This window comes from Loxodonta africana, chromosome 11 (genome assembly GCF_030014295.1).
Source record: "Loxodonta africana isolate mLoxAfr1 chromosome 11, mLoxAfr1.hap2, whole genome shotgun sequence".
Lineage (NCBI taxonomy): Eukaryota > Metazoa > Chordata > Mammalia > Proboscidea > Elephantidae > Loxodonta > Loxodonta africana.
Window position 1 is genome coordinate 47,497,207 of NC_087352.1, and position 14,154 is coordinate 47,511,360.

Consider the following 14,154-nt stretch of genomic DNA (forward strand, 5'->3'; position numbering starts at 1 on the left):
ACATTCTTAAAAGGTTAGAAATAGAAATACCATACAATCCAGGAATCCCACCACTAGGAATACATCCTAGAGAAATAAGAGCTGTCACACAAATAGCCATATGCACACCCATGTTCACTGCAGCTTATTCACAATAGCAAAAAGATGGAAACAAGCTAAGTACACATCAACAGATGAATGGATAAACTATGGTACATACACACAATGGAACACTATACAATGATGAAAAACAATGAAGAATACACGAAACATCTCACAACATGGAACCTGGAGGGCATTATGCTGAGTGAAATGAGTCAGTCACAAACGGAGAAATATTGTGTGAGACCACTGTTATCAAAACTCAAGAAAAGGTTTACACACAGAAAAAAACAATCTTTTATGGTTATGGGGTGGGGGTGTTGGGGAGAAGAAATCACTAGATAATAGACAAGTGTTTACTTTGATGAATATAAAGACAACAAACAATATAGAGGAATTCAGTGCAACTTGACCAAGGCAAAAAGCCATAGAAGCTTCCTAGACACATCCAAACACTTTGCGGGACCAAGTGAGGGCTGGGGACCATGGTCTCAGGGGACATCTAGGTCAATTGGCATAACATAGTTCATAAAGAAAATGTTCTACATCCTACTTTGGTGAGTAGCATCTGGGGTCTTAAAAGCTTGTGAGTGGCTGTCTAAGATACATCTATTGGTCCCATCCTGTTCAGAGCAAAGAAGAATTAAAAAAAGACAAAGATACAAGGAAAATATCAGTCCAAAGGACTAATGGACCACATGAATCACAGCCTCCACCACTCTGAGTTTCACCTGTAAGAACTAGATGGTGCCCAGCTACCACCACCAGCTGCTCTGACAGAGATCACAATAGAGGGTTCAGGACAGATGGGGAGAAAAACGTAGAAAATTCAAGTTGACAAAAAAAGACCAGACTTACTGGTCTGACAGAGACTAGAGGAATCCCCGAGACTATGGCCCCTGGACACCCTTCTAACTCAAAACTGAAGCCACTCCCACAGTCTACCTTTCAACCAAAGATTAGATAGGCCTATAAAACAATAACACATGTGAGAAACGTGCTTCTTAGTTCAATCAATCAAATGGGCAACACAGACCTTAAAACAAGACAAGAAGGTAAAATGGGACAGGAAAACTGGATGAATGGACAAGGGGAACCCAGGGTATAAAGGGAAAGGTGGAGAGTGCTGACACATTGTGGTGATTGCAATCAATGTCAGAAAACAATTTGTGTATTAATTTTTGAATAAGAAACTAATTCTCACTGTAAGCTTCTACCTAAAACACAATTTAAAAAAAAATTTTTTAAGTAGATTCTGATCAAAGTCCTGTCCAAGTCACATCAAAAGATGCTATGACTCTGAATGGTGCCAAATGCTTCCCTCCACTTCCCTAGTTCCACCTGGGCAGGTTTCTCTTGATCATTTGCAGCATGCTTGGTTTCTTTAACCTGATAGTAGGCATCTCCAGGCCCAGGACTCACTCAGCTTGTTTTCATTTTCAGTTTGAGATTTTATACTCCTCACTACTCCTAAGTCATTTAAGGAAGTTCAAGTAGCTTTTCCATTTTCCAAACTCTACAGATCAAGTATAGTGCTCGTTACACCCAGGGTGTGATTAGTAAATGCTGGTGAACTGACTGTTCTCCTATTCCAAATATAAATAATGGAAGAAAGGTATAACTTCAGGAAATAGTTGGAAGAAATTTATTAGAAAAGAAGAAAGTAATCACCTGTCCATGAAATGAGTATTTAGCTAGAAAACTCAATTCATAAGAGAATTAGAAAATGGTTTTGTGGAAGATAAAAAATTAATTGATTAGATGTACACTTGAAATCATTTGGTTAACATTCTGCTTCCCAAGCTTTATGCTGTAACAGTCTTTAGGTAAGAAATGTTGTCTTCCAAACTCTCCACTCCCAGGATACAGAGCCTACAGGGACCTCAGGGATCAGAGTGTGCCTTTCCTGCAGAAGGAAAAGCAAGTGTCGAGATAAGATGACCTGCAAGACATCTAGAGGATGGACATTTGGGAACTGACACCTCACTTTAAGAAAGGGAGGATATATATTCAAAGAGCAGAAGTGAATGCCCTTCTGCAAAGATGAGTCCTTAAGAGTTTAATTTTACCTTTATATTAAGCAAAACCAGAAGGTACTCTCCTCCACAGACTCAGGAACAGGGAGAGTTCAGAGTTTCAGCCCAAGCTCCAAACAATGGCTTTTGGAAACAGAACTGGCTCTGAAAACCAAACCTCGGTGTACAGATTCAGTTATACCCTAGGGACCCCTCAAACTCTGCAGCATCATGGTGGGGGCTGTAAACTGGCCCTGTAGGTCAATAATTGTTGGCTAGAAGGAGCTTGTTTCTTAGCAAGAAAGTTGTTCTTTTCACAGTATAAATCATCTGACTGGTACTTACTGATGAGAGAGAGAGAAGCATCTGGAAAAATTTGGAGTTCAATAAGCCTAGCCTTAATGTTTCCAAAGGGCAGGAATCACATACCCACTTCATTCACAGGTTAGAAGGGAGTTAGGTGAAAAAGTTCCTGGGGATTGACTGAGCAGTGGGCCGTTCCAAGAAGCAAACACGGTGCACACAGTGAGAGGAAGAAAGTTCATCACCTGAAAAGCAGGAGAAAGAGATTTAGTTTCCACTGAAGAAAAGTAAAAAGGGACAATATTACTTCCCAAATCCTTGAAGGAAAGAGGAGAGAACAATTTATTTTTACCATTATGACCAATATAACTAGGCTTTTATTTGCTCAGGCTGGTGGAAGTTGGGGAATACCTACTGAAATCAGGAAAGAACAATCAATGGAAAGGGGAGAAAAAGAGGAAGGGAACATTTGATTTGACTCGGTATCCTCATGGCCTGCCCAGGTAACCTGTCAGTCACCTCCTGCTGATCATCTCACCCCACCATTTTGCAAACTCCACCATGTCCTATTACAGGAGCTTTAGCTTCCATCTGGAGTTTCTGTTTAAAATTCAGGATTTTCTTTAAGGAATGGTTGTGTCCATCCACCCCAAGGCAAGGAAATGAGATAAATCATGTAAACAAAAGGCACTCAAAAGAATTCAGAAATATTCAAAGGAAATCACAAACATTTAAATTCATCTGTTCTTGCTCCAGAATTTAATTTCTGTGCTCCACCCTTGCCGCTGAGAATGTAATCTCTCCAAGCTTCAATTTCTTCATCCACAGAAATAACAAAACCACCAGCTTTGCGGGGTTGCTGTGAAGACTCAGTGGACTAAAGAAAAGCAAGTGCTCATTACATCTTAGGTTCTTTCCCACTCCCCAGATAAGGTTACCAGGTAGTATACATGATGCCCAGTATAATATAAAATTTGAATTTTAGATATAAACAAATAATATTTTAGTGTATGTCCCAAATGTTGTATATGTTTTTATTTGTTAAATGTGAAAAACTTACCCCCAGAAAACAGGAGCAAAGAATATGGGCAGCATGGGGTGGTAGAAACCAAATTAGGATAATACTTAAGAATTCCAAGCCCCAGCTGCTCCACATACTGGATCAAAGTGGACATTTGCTAAAAATTTTGATGACTAGTACAAAATTGCTTTCCAAAAAGGATGCTGTAATTTAGGTCTCACAAACATTCTAGGAAAGTACCTGTCCTCTGTCTCCTTACCCATACAGAATAAAATTACCCTGGAAAACTCTCAGAATAGGACAGCCAACATGGACAACCAAATATCTTCAACACAAGGAGAACTACAGTAAGTAACCTAAAAGTGTAAACAACCAGTTGCTCAGAGAAAGAAACAACTCCTTCTGGCTGGGTTCTTAGGGAAGACTTTGTGAAAGAGGCAGCCTTTCATCTTTGTGGTAAAAACTGGTCAACATTTTAACAAATTGAGTGCTCAGAACTCTGCTAGGTATAGCGAACACCATAACCACAAGTGCCATACAAGAGAGCATAAGTCGTGTGTGGGCAACAGCAAGCTTCCTGTATTAAGGGGAAGTATTGAAGACTTTTTTTAAAAAAAAAAAAATTTTTTTTTTTTTTTTATTGAAGACTGACCTCAGGCCTCCTGCTGACAAGAAAACACTGAAACATTGGCCTGAGTGTCTGACTTCCCTTCTATGTGTCCCAGAGTCTAGCCTGTGAACCCTCTAGCCCTTCACCACTCACCCCAAGTTACATCACTCATTTCTTTTTCTTCACTGAAATTCACAGACATTTTTAACTGTTCTTCTAAGAAACATAAAGAATTATTTTTCTTTCTTCTTGAGTACCCATAACATAATTTGTATCTGTATAGAAATAGTGGAAAGAATGCTGTGAGATGTGAAAGCCTTCAGGTTAACAATTCAGCCTTTGGTCCTAGTGGTTCCCGAGAGCAGGACCATACCTGAGGCCACTGGAATTGACTTGGTAGCAATGGGTTTTGATGGGTTACCAGATCAAGAAGGACCACCTGGGGGCCCGATGCTGCCCAAACCTCAGGAGGCATGAGGTACTCTATCATGGCCATGTGGTGAGGCCAATGAAAGGCCTTAGAAGACTGAGGCTCACTGGAGCTTCCAGATTGGAGAAAGTGAATGTTGTGCTCTCAAGAGGGGAGTGCAGCTCCCGGGAACATCAAGGCCCTGTGCCAAGTCCCCTTCTGGGACTCCCTTTTGTTTTTGTGTTCTTTTCCTTCTAGGTTAAAGATAGCCCCTTCCCTGCAGTTTGTGAGTTGTTCCAACAGATTATCAACCTAACAAGTAGAGACAGGACCTGTGCCTGCTGACCCAGCCCCAGGTGAATGGAGATGAGAGGGAGAAGGGACTGGTACTCCCTGACCTGGCCCTGGGTGATGGAGGTAAGAAAGAAATAGCTGCACTGGCAGCTGGGATCTGAACTGAAAAGGAAAGGAAGCTGACATTTCTCTGGACTGGTTTGATACCATAAGTGCATTATAGATTGTTGTCATTACGGCTGTCAAATTGATTCTGACTCATAGCAACCCCAAAAGAGATTAGAACTGCCCCTAGGGCTTTCTAGGCTGTAATCTTTACAGAAGCAATTGCCAGGTCTTTCTCCACTGGATCCACTGCCTGGGTTTGGACCTCCAACCTTTTGATTAGCAACCTAGTACTTAACTGTGTGCCACCAGGGCTCCTTGCATTATAGATTAGGTTTTGGGAAATAAAATGATCGATATATTCTAAGTATACATTGATCCCAGTTTGTGAGCAGCATTTTCAAACATCAAATACCAATCTATTCAAGAATCTTTTCAGCTGAATAACCTATCTTCTTTCTCCAGTTCTTGCCTACTTTGCTATCATATTTGTTGGGTTAAACAGGGGACTTTTCCAAAAAAGGGTGGTGTTTTCTACGTGAAGTATAACCCAAGCCAAAGAATTTTCTCAAGAAAGCTGATATGAAGATGATATAGGACTATATTAACCAAAATCATTATCAATAACATATTGGTTCTATTCGGAAGGTCTATTTTTTCTAGTATATAGCTTCCCCTTCTGGTCTTTCCTCTACTGAGTTCTTGATAGCTAGGTTTGAGAAAGAAAATTTAATCCTGAGGAAAGTATTAACTCTGAAAGAAATTATGTCTCTTCTAATGTACTTGGGCAATTATTTCCCATTAGCTTAACAAATGATTGTCTCTGCTAAAGACGATACAGTAGCTTGAGAAATCACAGCTCAGACCTGTGCTAGCTTTATTTAATTTGCCATGCAGAAGAATTAAATCATTGGCTCTAAATCAACCTATCAAGAGTTAAGCTGCAAAATCTGTTAGCAATAGCTTCATAAATTAACTCAAACTCTTTCAGGTAATACAAATGAACGTAGTTCCTTCAACTGTATCTCCTAAATTATACAAAGGGATGTTTCTCCATGGGTCACATCAACGTTCCAGCAAATCAACACCAAGGACCTAGTGGTCAGGTGAAAAATAGCATCCTTGTCGTCCTCTCTCTTTCCTATCTCCTCTCACAGTTTTACCATCTCCACCCTTGTCCTAGTACAGGCAGTTCCTGGGTTCTCAACACAGATTTACAGACAACTCTTACTTGCCCTTGAGTGTTATGTAAATTTGCCCTAGCTTTGAAACGATTGAACCAACCCCTACTTACAACAAATTATTCACTTCACTTGCTGCACATGCAGCTTTTAAATCATTGGAAAGGCTTTGAGCCTTTACTTGCACTGAAGTCAGGCTGAAAGAGCCTTGGTGGCACAGTGGTTAAAGCAATCAACTGCTAACTGAAAGGTAGGCGGTTCGACACCACCAGTAGCGCTGCAGGAGAAAGATGTGGCAGTCTGCTTCTGTAGAGATCTATAGCCTCAAAAACCCTAAGGGGTTGCTGTAAGTCACAACTGACTCAAAAGCAGTGGGTAGTGGGTAAGGCTAAATAAGAACCATATGTTCAACTTACCTACAAATTCCACTCAAAGACATAAAGACAGTTAGAAACAGATCTCGTTCATAACCCAGGGGCTGCCAGTAATGTCTCGCTTCCCAGAAACACTTTAGTTCTATAGTAAACATATTAAATTGTCCTTTCAATTTGTTCATGTACTAATTCTAAATACTGTCTCATTTGTTGGTGGACATTTTAAGAAATGTATAAAAGTATATGGTATCATGTGGTTGTCTTTTAGAATAGTACTGTGAGACACTTAATTGTACTCGTGAGGAACCTTTACATAGATCAAGAGGCAGTCGTTCGGACAGAACAAGGGGATACTGCGTGGTTTAAAGTCAGGAAAGGTGTGTTGCAGCATTGTATCCTTTCACTATACTTATTCAATCTGTATGCTGAGCAAATAATCTGAGAAGCTGGACTATATGAAGAACAGGGCATCAGGATTGGAGGAAGACTCATTAACAACCTGTAATATGCAGATGAAACAACCTTGTTTGCTGAAAGTGAAGAGGACTTGAAGCACTTACTGATGAAGATCAAAGATCACAGCCTTCAGTATGGGCTATACCTGAACATAAATAAAATAAAAATCCTCACAACTGGATCAATAAGCAACATCATGATAAATGGGGAAAAGATTGAAGTTGTCAAAGATTTCATTTTACTTGGGTCCACAATCAACGCACATGGAAGCAGCAGCCAAGAAATCAAAAGACACATTGTATTGGGCAAATCTGCTGTAAAAGACCTCTTTAAAGTGTTGAAAAGCAAAGACGCCACCTTGAAGACTAAGGTGCACCTGACCTAAATCATGGTGTTTTCGATCACCTTCTATGCATGTGAAAGCTGGATGATGAATAAAGAAGACTGAAGAAAAAATGATGCCTTTAAGTTGTGCTGTTGGAGAAGAATATTGAATATACCATGGACTGCCAAAAGAACAAATCTGTCTTGGGAGAAGTACAACCAGAATGTTCCTCATAAGCAAGGATGGCAAGACTAGTCTCACATACTTGGGACAAGTTGTCAGGAAGGATCAGTCTCTGGAGAAGGACATATTGCTTGATTAAGCAGAGGGTCAGCAAAAAAGAAGACCCTCAGTGAGATGGATTGACACAGCGGCTGCAACAATGGGCTTAAGCATAACAATTGTGAGGATGGCGTAGGACTGGGCAGTGTTTCGTTCCTTTATACATAGGGTTGCTTTGAGTTGGAACAGACATGGCGGTGGCGGCAGCAGCGGCGGCTGAAAAGTTTGATTAAAAACAAATACTTCTATAAGTATGACTCTAAAATATCAAAATTATTTGTACTTCTAAATATTTGCTTATCACTTAGTTATATATAACTATAAACTACAGTTCTTTAAATACAACTACAACAAGACGAAGCATACTCCTTAGTTATCTAGTGCTGCTATAACAAATACCACAAGTGGATGGCTTTAACAAAGAGAAATTTGTTCTCTCACAGTCTAGGAGGCTAGAAGTCCTAATTCAAGGCACCAGCTCCAGGGGAAGGCTTTCTCCCTTCTCAGCTCTGAGTGATGGTCCTTGTCATCAATCTTCCCCTAGTCGAGGAACTTCTCAAGCAGGGACACCAGGTCCAAAAGGCATGCTATGCTCCAGGTGCTTCTTTCTTGGTGGTATGAGGTCCCCTTGTCTCTTTTATATCTCAAAAGAGATTGGCTTAAGATACAACCTAATCTTGTAGATTGAGTTCTGCCTAATTAACATAACTACATCTAATCCTGCCTTATTAACATCATGGCAGGATTTACAACATGTCTTAGTTATCCAGTGCTGCTGTAATAGAAATATCACAAGTGGATGGCTTTAACAAAGAGAAATTTATTTTCTCACAGTCTAGTAGGCTAGGAGTCCAAATTCAGGGTGCCAGCTCCAGAGGAAGGCTTTCTCTCTGCCAGCTTCGGAGGAAGGTCCTTCTAATCAATCCCTTGGTCTGGGAGCTTCTCTGCACAGGAACACCAAGTCCAAAGGATACATGCACTCTGATTCCGACACTGCTTTCTTGGTGGTATGGGTCCCCCTCTTTCTCAGCTTGCTTCTCTTTTATATCTAAATAGACACTGGCTTAAGCTACTACCTAATCTTGTAGATCTCATCAATATAACTGCCACTTAATCCATCTGGCTAATATCATAGTGATAGTATTTACATCACACAGGGAAATCTCATCAGATGACAAAATGATGAACAATCATACATTACTGGGAATCATGGCATAATCAAGTTGACAGATATTTTGGGGGGTACAATTCGATCCATGACATTCCTTCAAATTAAAAAATTAAGCCCTAGACTTTATTTATGGATACAAACTTCCTACTTCTCACCTTATCAGAAAACAGAAGAAAATGATAACTTTTGAGAAAAGCACAAATGGTATTAGTGGAACTTCACGTTTGTTTTATATCAGATTTTAAATAATCTTGCTTGGCACTTTCTAACTGACATGCCAGTAAGCTGTCCAAACTTCCTAAGTGGGTCTACCCCGTCCTGCCCCATTCTTCAAATTTTTGCCTCCACCTTTTTCAAAACATACCCACCTCATGTCCCATACTATTTGGCCTCTGATAAGTGACTGATTATATAATGAGGTAAACTAATGCAGCTCTGATGTTGAATGTCATTCCAGCCAAAGTGTTAAAGCTGATGGACAATTTAATGTTTTTCATCTCACTCCTAAGGGTTATTTTGACATTAACCCTTACTGAATCAATCAAAAGAATGAGTAATAACAAGAAAAAAAATATGCTAAAAAGGCAACAATAATTTTCTTTTAAGATTGGGTGGCTTTTGACACCAAAGTCAGAAATGGAAGCAAACAACTTCCTCTGCCTCTGAATGCAGCCCTTGATCAAGAGCACAGAACTAGGAAGCCACTGAACCCCAATCACTTGCATTTCACCTGCTCACTGGAAGCTAAATCTAATCAGGCCAACTTCTGTTCCTTCTTGGATTTTTGTTGTTGTTGTTGTTGACATCACTTACTTTATGACCTCTACAGGCTTCCCCAATGTGGGATCATCAGGACCCCTTGCCTTGTATCAAAAACCAAGACCAATAAACAAAAATAACACAAAGTCCAAAAAAGAAAACTACAGACCAGATGAAGGAGTCTGGATCCGCGTAAATACCTAGAAAAACAACTCAAAACAGCCTACTCTGTTTATTCCTCTTTACAATGGGAATAAGATGCTTTCCACACTGTACACTGTTGTCCTGGGGAGAAAATAACATGTAAAATATTTTTTGAAAAATCTCTAATACTATACAAACAAATGCAAGGAATTATTGTTTTTCCCTTAAGCTGTATCTTGCTAATAAAACTGCTACTAACAAGTAAAATATATGGACAAAATCCTGAAATTAAGCATTAAAAATTTTTTTCTTAATGTGGAAGCATCCTAGCAGAAAACAGTTAGCCCCTCCACTGGATTTATGCTTATTTGAGGCTGTGTAATTATTCTGCCCTTGCTTTTGCACAGCTCCAACAATTCACAAACTGCAAATCTGTTCTGTTTTTCTTTTAGGGCAGCTTTATCCTAAAACACAAAGTTCCTAAGTTTCTCATTCATTAGATTTAATCCATTATATCAAACTTTCAGTAACCAAGTCTATGGTAGCATATTTCACATATTGCCATTTGCCCCAATAATATGTACATTTTTGCTTCGAATTATACCCTGAACAGATGCCTAGGATTATTGTCTTCTGGATAGTTTCTGAAGATAACATTAAGTCATTTGTCCATTACTATATCTCAGACTATTAAATATTTACCACGATATCATCCAATAGAAATAAAATATGGTAAATAGTCAAGAGATTATTTTACTTATTTATCCATGTAAGTACTTCTAATGCTATAAACACTGTAATCCTAAAAAAGAGTAAATAGTGAATCCTTACCCAGGAATATTTGTCACTAAAATGTGGTTGAGATACCAGAAAAATAGTTATGTTTAATACTTTACACCACTTGTCTATCAGTTTGTTTTACTGTGATGGCTTGTGTGCTGCTGTGATGCTGGAAGCTATGGCACCAGTATTTCAAATAGCAGTATGGTCACTCTTGGTGCACAGGTTCCAGGCTAAGACAGACTAGGAAAAAGGACCTGGCAGTCTATTTCTGAAAAAAATTGGCCAGTGAAAACTTTATGAATAGCAGCAGAACATTGTCTGGTATAGTGCCAGAATATGAGCCCCTCAAGTTGGAAGGCACTCAAAATACAACTGGGAAAGGGCTGCCTCCTCAAAGTAGAGTCAGCCTTAATGATGTGGATGGAGTGAAGCTTTCAGGACCTTCATCTGCTGATGCAGCGTGACTCAAAACGAGAAGAAAGAGCTGTAAATGTGGAATGTACAAAGTGTGAATCTAGGAAAATTAGAAGTCATCAAAAATGAAATGGAGTGCATAAAGATCGGTATCGTAGGCATTAAAAAAAAAAAACTGAGGTAAAATGGCCTGCTATTGGCCATTTTAAGTTAGACAATCAGATGGTCTACTATCCTGGGAACAACAAGTTGATCGTCATTCATCATCAAAAAGAACATATCAAGATCTATCCTGAAGTACAACGCTGTCAGTGATAGAATAATATTCATATGTCTGCAAGGAAGACCAGTTAGTACAACTATTATTCAAATTTACACACTAGCTACTAATGCCAAAAATGAAGAAATTAAAGACTTTTACCAACTTCTGTAGCTGAAAGTGATCAAACATGCTATCAAGATGCATTGATAATTACTGGTGGTTAGAATGGGAAAGTTAGAAACAAGAAGGATCGGTATTTGGAAAACACGGCTTTAGAGATTAAAAACCACACTGGAGATCCCATGATGGAATTTTGCAAGACCAATGACTTATTCGTTGCAAATACCTTCTTTCAACAGTATAAACAGTGAGTATACACATGGACCTTACTGGATGGAATACACAGGAATCAAATTGACTACATATGGAAAGAGACAATGGAAAGCCTGAATATGATCAGTCAGAACAAGGCCAGGGGCCAACTGTGGAATAGACCATCATTTGCTCATATGCAAGTTCAAGTTGAAGCTGAAGAAAATTAGAACATGTCCATGAGAGACAAAAGACAATTTTAAGTATATCCCACCTGAATTTAGAGCCCATCTCAAGAATAGATTTGACACATTGAACGCTAATGACCAATGACCAGACAAGTTTGTGATGACATCAAGGGCATCATACATGAAGAAAGCAAGAGGTCACTAAAAAGACAGGAAAGAAAGAAAAGGCCAAAATGGATGTTAGAAGAGACTCTGAAATCTGCTCTTGAAAGTTGAGTAGCTAAAGAAAAAGGAAGATATGAACTAAAAGAGCTGTACAGAAGATTTCAAAAGGTGGCTCGAGAAGACAAAGTATTATAATGAAATGTGAAAAGACCTAGAGTTAGAAAACCAAAAGAGAAGAACACACTCAGCATTTCTCTAGCTGAAACAACTAACGAAAAAATTCAAGCCTGGAGTTGCAATACTGAAGGATTCTGTAGGCAAGTATTGAACAACGCAGGAAGCATCAAAAGAAGATGGAAGGAATGTGCAGAGTCACTATACCAAAAGGAACTGGTAGATGTTCAGCCATTTCAGGGGGTAGCATATGATCAAGAACCCACGGTATTGAAGAGGGAATTCCAAGCTGCAGTGAAGCATTGGCAAAAAAACAAGACTCCGTGAATTGACAGAATAACAACTAAGATATTTCCACAAATAGATGCAGCGCTGGAAGCACTCACTCATCTATGTTAAGAAATTTGGAAGACAGCTAGCTATCTGGCCAATCGACTGGAAGAGATTCATATTTGTGCCCATTCCAAAGAAAGGTGATCCAACCGAATGCCAAACTTATTGAACAATATCATTAATATCACACACAAGTAAAACTTTGCTGAAGATAATTCAAAAGTGGTTGTGGCAGTACATCAACAGAGAACTGCCAGAAATTCAAGCTGGATACAGAAGAGGACTTGGAACCAGGGATATCATTGCTAACGTTAGACAGATCTTGGCTAAAAGCAGAGACTACCAGAAAGATGTTTACCTGTGTTTTGTTCACTATGCAAAGCCATTCGACTGTGTAGATCATAAAAACTTATGGATAACTTTGCGAAGAATGGGAATTCCAGAACACTTAATTGTGCTTATGTGGAACCTGTACATAAATCAAGAGACAGTTGTTCAAACAGAACAAGGGGATACTGTGCGATTTAAAATCAGGAAAGATGTATGTCAGGGTTGTTTCCTTTCACCATACTTATTCAATCTGTACGCTGAGCAAATAACCTGAGAAGCTGGAGTATATGATGAAGAACCGAGGCATCATGAATAGAGTAAGACTTATTAACAACCAACAACTTTGTTTGCTGAAAGCAAAGAGTTTGAGGCACTGAAGATCAAAGACCGCAGCCTTCAGTATGGATTATATCTCAACATAAAGAAAACAAAAATCCCCACAACTGCACCAATAAACAACATCATGTTAAATAGAGAAAAGATCGAAGTTGTAAAGGATTTCATTTTATTTGGATCCACTACCAATGCCCATGTACAACGCAGCAGCCAAGAAATCAAAAGAAGTATTGCATGGGGCAAATGTGCCGCAAAAGACCTCTTCAGGGGGTAGAAAAGCAAAGATGTTACTTCGAGGACTTAAGTGCGCCTAACCCAAGCCAAGGTTTTTTTTTTTTTTTTAAGTATAATCTCCATTTTATTTTCTTTCAGGTTTGTTTTTCCTCAGCCTTTAAGGACTCAAATCCTTACGTGGGCTTTGGTGGAGGACGTGGGGCAGCACCTGCAGGTCTAAATCGGGGTGGGGGGGGTCCTGTCCTTCCGGGCTTCAGGAGAACGGTTCCTGACCACCTTGCTGTGAATGGCACAACTCACACAATAATGTAGTTTCACGTACAGCTTGGGAAGCACCTATGCGTCGAAGACACTCGCTCCGGAAATGTCTCTGACGGCAGCGGCCTCTACTATGTTTCGAATTACGAACTTCTTAATGGCCTTGTCTTTGGGCACGCAGCGGGCGCAGTTCGTGCAACGAATAGGCTGTACATGGCCGCGGCCCTTTTTGGCACGACCGTTGTTCCTCCTTTTCTTAGTCATCTGTGAAGCGAGGACCCGAGAGCCAAGGTATTTTTAATCTCCTTATATGCATGTGAAAGGCCGGACATGAATAAGGGAGACTGCAGAAGAGTTGATGCCTTTGAATTAGGGTGTGGGCAAAAAATATTGAATATACCGTGGACTGCCAGAAAAAGGAACAAATACAGCCAGAGTACTCTTTGGAAGCCAGGATGGCGACACTTTGTCTCACATGCTTTGGACATGTTATCAGGAGGAACGAGTTCCCAGAGAAAGACATCATGCATGGTAAGGTGAAAAAAAAAAAAAATTTTGAGGTAGAGGGTCAGTAAAAAAGAGTAAGACCTTTGACAAGGTGGATGGACACAGTGGCTGCAACAATGGGCTCAAACATAACAGTTGTGAGCATGGCGCAGTACCAGGCAGTGTGTTTCATTCTGTTGTACATAGGGTTCCAGTGAGTGGGAACCTACTCCAGGGCACCTAACAACAAACAATACTTTGTATTCTCTAACGTGGAACGGACTCCATAACATGTAACAACATGTTACTTTAAAACTTTTGAATGTGCTGTACGGGGCTGCTGATACTA

General features: G+C 39.7%; 1 pseudogene; it reads right to left on the reverse strand.

The window, feature by feature from the left end:
- Positions 1-13,153: 13,153 nt before the first annotated feature.
- On the reverse strand, positions 13,154-13,610 carry LOC100663019 (small ribosomal subunit protein eS26-like; annotated as a pseudogene).
- Between the last annotated feature and the right edge of the window lie 544 nt (positions 13,611-14,154).